The sequence below is a fragment of the Equus asinus genome, chromosome 23, assembly GCF_041296235.1.
Source record: "Equus asinus isolate D_3611 breed Donkey chromosome 23, EquAss-T2T_v2, whole genome shotgun sequence".
NCBI classification, from domain to species: domain Eukaryota; kingdom Metazoa; phylum Chordata; class Mammalia; order Perissodactyla; family Equidae; genus Equus; species Equus asinus.
In genome coordinates this window covers 30,705,801-30,711,800 of record NC_091812.1, presented here as the reverse complement: position 1 = coordinate 30,711,800, position 6,000 = coordinate 30,705,801, and the positions used below count along the sequence as shown (strand labels likewise).

Here is a 6,000-nt window from a genome sequence, read left to right as displayed (position 1 = left end):
ATTAGGAAACCTGAGATTTTGTAACTTGGCAGTTGAATAGCTCCTTTGCTCTCCTTGAACCTAGAAAGCAGAGTGTGACATCTTGACCTTAACATACATCTTAATTTTCCTCCCGCAAAACTTCTTGAAAATTTATTGGGATAAAATTAGTTACAATAGGCAATGTGACTGCCTTATTCTCTTTTTTAGGGATAATATAGAGAGGAATGAGGATACCATATTCAAGGATTAAAAAAACTTGTAAAGCGTGAAATTACTAATCCTGACATGATTCTGCTGGTAGGAGTGTAAGAATTGACTCATCAAATCATTCACTGACTCTTCCTAAGTCACACAGTGGTAGATACTAAGCCACCATTGAATTTGAGTTTCTCTCTTATCGAAGATTTCTCACCCACAAAAGAAAACGTAAAGAGGAAGAGACGGAAGATCTTAGCACAAGTATATTAGCTGTTTTTGTTTGATAGCGATTGGAATTATAACACTAGGATGGAAGAAATATAATCAAATTAACATTTACCTCAAAACTCACGCCCTGAAAATACCAGTAAGTTCAATATGAGTGAGCGCTCAGTACTTTTTCTCTTATCCTTGGATTACACCAGAATACAAGGTTTCAGAAAATCTAGTGAAATGGGAAGAGGCCCCACCTCGTTCTTGATTCCAATGATCTCAGTTGCTGATGACCAGCTCAGTAGAAGGGACCTGCATTAAGGCCCCAAGAACACGGCAATCGGTGCTGACTTCTTTCATGTCCCATGAAGTCAGCCCCTGAAAGGCAGCCCCTTCTGTGATCATGCTAACACAGAGGCATTTGAGTAAATTCAAGTAGACTATATGCTCGGGAGAATCAAAAACTCTTGAAAATTAAAATTGATGTTTTTCCTGTTTGTGAACACTGTATAAAGAATATGAACATAGGGGCCGGCTCCGTGGCCTAGTGGTTAAGTCGTGCGTTCTGCTGCGGCGGCCCAGGGTTCGGATCCTGGGCGCGGACATGGCACCGCTTGTCAGGCCATGTTGAGGTGGCGTCCCACATCCCACAACTAGAAGGACATGCAACTAAGATATACAACTGTGTACGGGGGGATTTGGGGAGATAAAGCAGGGAAAATAAAAAGGAATATGAACATAAAAATAACTCCTACAAATCAATAAGGAATAGGCAGATGACCCATTAGAAAAATGGGCCAAAAACTTGAACTGGCAGTCCAAGAAAGAGAATACCCAATGACCAATATATATGTAAAACGGTGCTCAACTTCATTAGTCACTTGAGAAAGGCAAATTAAAACTCGATGGTAATATACCACTTCACAACACCAGAATTGCTAAAATGAAAAAGACAATATCAAATATTGAGAAGGGTAAGGAATAATTGGATTTCTCATTTACTGCAGTTTTGGAGTGTAACTTGACACAACTTCAGCAAAGCACTGTTAACTAAAGTTGAATGTACGCATACCCAGTAAAACTAGCAAAAGTGCTGGAAGATATGCATAGGAAGGTTTATAGCAGCAGACTTTGCAATAGCCAGAAATTAAAAACATTCCAGTATTTGACAAGATAAGAATGGATAAAAAAAATTGTGATATATTTATACAATGGAATACCATAGAGCAGTGAGAATAATGAAAAGACAATAATGTACACAATAGTGAAGTAAACAGTAATACAGATGAATCGTACAAATATGATATTGAATGACAAAGTCAGGTATAATGACTGATTCCTTCATCACACACAATTTTGAAGTTTTTAAACATACAGAAAATTCCAAAGAAGGCCATAATAAACATCATTGTATTCAATACTCAAGTTTAACAGGTATTACTTACTTCAGAATGTTATTTAAAAAAAAAAATAGAAAGATGTAGGTATGGTGAAAAACCCATACTCTAGGCCATTCACCTTCCTTTCTCCTCAGGGTTAACCCTTATCCAGGATTAGTAAGTTTTTTTCTCAATCATGCTGTTATGATATTATTTCAGAGATAAACATTTCTAAAATATATACCATTGTTTTGATGTTTAAAAATTTTTCTTAAGTAGTATCATACTTATTCTTTGCCACTGCTCTATTTGGTCAACATATATTTTCAGCATGTCATGTTTTTATATCTAGTTCATTCATATTATATCACTTTTTTATCCATTTCTCTATTGATGAATAACTGGGTTATTTTCAATTTTTTGATAATACAAGCAACATTTTGATTTTCATATGTACGTATGATTCCTATGACACAATTACATTCTTTAGATTATATCATTAGGAAGATACAATATTCTTCACCTTTCTTGGGTACATCTACTTTAGTAGTCATCTTCAGTCTTTCTCAAACGTTTAAAAATACAACCTTCAGTTGGAATACGTTTATATTTTACACCTTACATTCACACACACATGCATACACGTAACACTATAAGCCAAAGTTTCAGAAAATAAGACTCACTTTGTAATACGTGAGACACTCTGATAGTTTCCGTATTGTTCCATTTTATTTTATTTCTTTAAATGTTGGTCAGTACATAGTAAATTGACTTCATAATTCAAATGATTTTGACCAAAAGTTTGAAACACATTGCTCTAGATGTATCTGGACCCTCAAAACCAAAAATTTGTCTTACTGGGGCCTGACTTAATGAGAAACTTCTGTTTTCCTTCCAAAGTCCATGGGGATAAGGAAATCCCAGCCTCAGGAAATTCCAATGATAGTTTACTCTTTGGGAAACAGAGTGGTACATCTCATTCCTCCTTGTTGAATCTATACCAAGAAAGCAAGATAATTTATCAAAATGCTAATCTGACACATTCTCAACCAATCACCTCCATTCTGATGTGTTAAAAATGAAGTTCTTTCCACTTGTTACACAAGGACAATTTTGTTTATTTTTCATTAAGTGAGGTCCAACGAAGGCACCCTCCTTTCACCTTCGCCATCCATTTGACCACTTCATTAACTTGATTAATTTGAAAAAATATTTCTCTGTTTCATGTGATGTTGGGAATAACTGAGTAATAATAATAATGATAATAATAATAGTAATCCACGTAACTCAGTGTGTGAGTGCACCTGTGTGAGATAATTACTTGACTTATCTAGAAGTAAAGGGATAATCATTTAGAACACTATTTCTCAAAATACTTTAACCTGTGAACACATTAGAAATACAAACTAAAACAATATTTTCATCGGCTGTGGATAGTGGGTGTGAGGAAGCTGTAGATAAATTATGGAATTTCAACGAAATGCTCTTCTTGATGATCCTGAATATACTTCTTTCTCCAGATGAAAAGTAATGTTTAGATATAGAGGGGTGGGGGAAACACCTTCCTAAAATCAGATGTTTTGCTACAGTCTTACTAAACACTTTTGCTCTGTTAAGTATGACGTGTGAGAGATCCACGTGTTGTCTCACTGTTTTGTTTCCTCTTCACTATCAGGTCCACATCAAAGAAGTAGAAATTAATACGCTGTGAAAATATAACCTGCAGTGGTTGCTTTTAGCTATCTTCTTTTTCTTTTCTTCTCTTCCTTTAGTTTCTGCGCTCTCTCTCTAAAGTAAACTGAGCTGATGAATCATCATCTTCTAGAAACAGCAAGAGGGGTGAGTCATTTCTCCAGAGCTGTAGTATGTGGCATTTCAAGTACAGAAAACATTTAACCCATAATTATCCCTTAGCTGTTAATGGTAACGTATATGATGTTTTATTTTCACAAATCCACTTGACAGTATTATTGTGTGGGAGAAAGAAAAGCTTCCAACAGATTATTCACAGAAAGATTCCTCTATGACTAGTGATTTTCTTCTCTTTTTATATTTGGGAGTTTCTTTGCCTTTAGAGTTACAGCTGGAGGTTAATTTTGGAAAAATGTTCTAACTTTTTTTCTTAATTCTGCTATAAGTCTCGCGTTTACTGCTGCTATTATAGGTTCCCCAATGCATTACAAATCCAAGTATATAAAGCCACTCCTCTGGGTTTATGCTACTGGTAAGCACAAACACAAAACAAAACGAGAATATAAGTTTCTTTTAGATAGTTATATTTTATAAAAGGTACATGGACTTTTTTCTTCATTTTGCAAGAATGTCACTGTGCAGAAATGTTCCAACATTTCCATTACCAAAGTTAGGAATATAAATACAAATAGGAAAACAAATTTTATGTAAATATCTATTCCTTTCTTACCTGACAAAATAGATGTAGTATTAGAAAGCTGATCTACATCTGTCAAGATTGATTTGCAGTGATATCAATCAACTAATTAGTTAGTAGCTAATTAATTAGTTCAACACATACTTATGGTAGATGCCAAAAATATAGATTGGCATTTTCTCAAATATTTAGATTAGATGATCATCCTACTTCAGGAAGTGTTGACTTCATTAACATTAGTACTGAGAATTTAGAATGTGTTATAAAAACCAACAATCTTAAGACAGTAGTTTCACTGATTTTTCTAAACTTGACATATACATATATATATATATATATATATATATATGTATACAATTACCTGAGATATCTATGAGGAAAATAGGAAAAAGAATAAACCACTAAAATGTAGCATAAACTGGGGCCAACATGATTGCATAGTAAAGTTCACCTGCTGCACGTCAGTGGCCCAGGCTCTGTGGATTTGGATCCCAGGCACAGACCTACAAGCTATGCTGTGGTGGTGTCCCACGTACAAAAAATAGAGGAAGATTGGCACAGATGTTAGCTCACGGCCAATCTTCCTCACCAAAAAAAAAGCAGTATAAACTGAACCATAATGCTATGAGAGTCCATAGTTATGCACAGTTCAATGGAAACATCATAAAAATTTTTGTAAGTTTTCATGAAGAATAAAAATAAATCACCATTGAGCTACCAGAATAAATTTTCTTTCTTTGTATCAGGTGGGGAATTTTTTACGGTACCTGTTCCATAATAGCCGCTACCCCATTCATCTGTTCAATTTATAGTTCTGATTTACTGTTCAACTACTCTACAGTGTCAACGTTTATATAACACTTTGTTTATCTATAACTATTTATATATAACTGACTCTAAACAAAAGAATTAATGTAGATAGGCCTTTCTCTAATACTAATACTTTTTTTGAATGTCATAATGATCATATTTCTGACATTAACTTTGTTTAAAATTTTGAGACAATCCAGAGCTTTATTTCTTTTATATTTCTTATTTATATCAACAAGCTATACTTGAGTACAAAAAGTCTTTTACTTTGAAGGTGGGAAAAACGATGGTTAAATACAAATAGAAAATTATTTAGCACTGCATAATGTTAAAATTTACCAATGTACCTCATTTCTCAATTGTCACAAGATTTCTAGTGGGTAGGTAACTTACATAATATTATCCCTATTTTTACAAAAGTTGAAACAGGTTCAGGGAAATTAAATATGTCCCCAGGGTCACATAGTCACAAGTGATGTGGCTGGGATTCAAACCGAAGGGGGATTTTTGCCTTTTTTGTTTTGTTTTGAAGTGTATATATTTTCCATTTCATAACTTGTTTAACTAAAAAAGTGTGCCAATCATTGGTATCAGGATTGGGGAGGATAGTACTGCGTACTTGAAAATCTGCTGCATTTTATCCCCTCTGGAAAAAACAGTGCTAACTAAAGAGGGGGGAGAAATCTGCCTTTCCGTTTCATTTAATCTGTGCGTCAGCTATGAGTCCGTTGAGTGAGTAGTTTTGCAAGACTTGTTTCACTTTGTTTTGGCCAAGGCGGAGTCCTGTATTTCAAACAAAAGGCAGCCTGTTACTAACTTCTGGTTGCTAGGTGTGGCCTCCTTTCAAATTCTATAAAATCAGAAGCCCAAGGCTCCAGTTGTAGTGTGAAACCCTCAGAGAAGAACCTCTCCTCAGTTCTTTGGAAGACGGTGGAAAAAAATGTGAGTCTTGGTTTTCCTTTTAGCTAGTTTTGGTTGTTTTGAAAACTTTTCCCATCACAATGTTTAATGTTACTCCTTCTGTAGGAT

At 34.7% G+C, this 6,000-nt stretch overlaps 1 protein-coding gene across 27 annotated transcripts in view; it reads left to right on the top strand.

Annotated features, from left to right (window-relative positions):
- The first annotated feature begins 5,701 nt into the window (after window positions 1-5,701).
- LOC123284727 (annexin A1-like) overlaps window positions 5,702-6,000 on the top strand; it is an 85,679-nt gene continuing 85,380 nt past the window's right edge. For all 27 annotated transcript variants that reach the window (XM_070495861.1, XM_070495862.1, XM_070495855.1 and 24 more), the window contains exon 1: window positions 5,702-5,913. The gene's annotated coding sequence lies outside the window, so the exon portion shown is untranslated. The remainder of the gene's footprint in view (window positions 5,914-6,000) is intronic.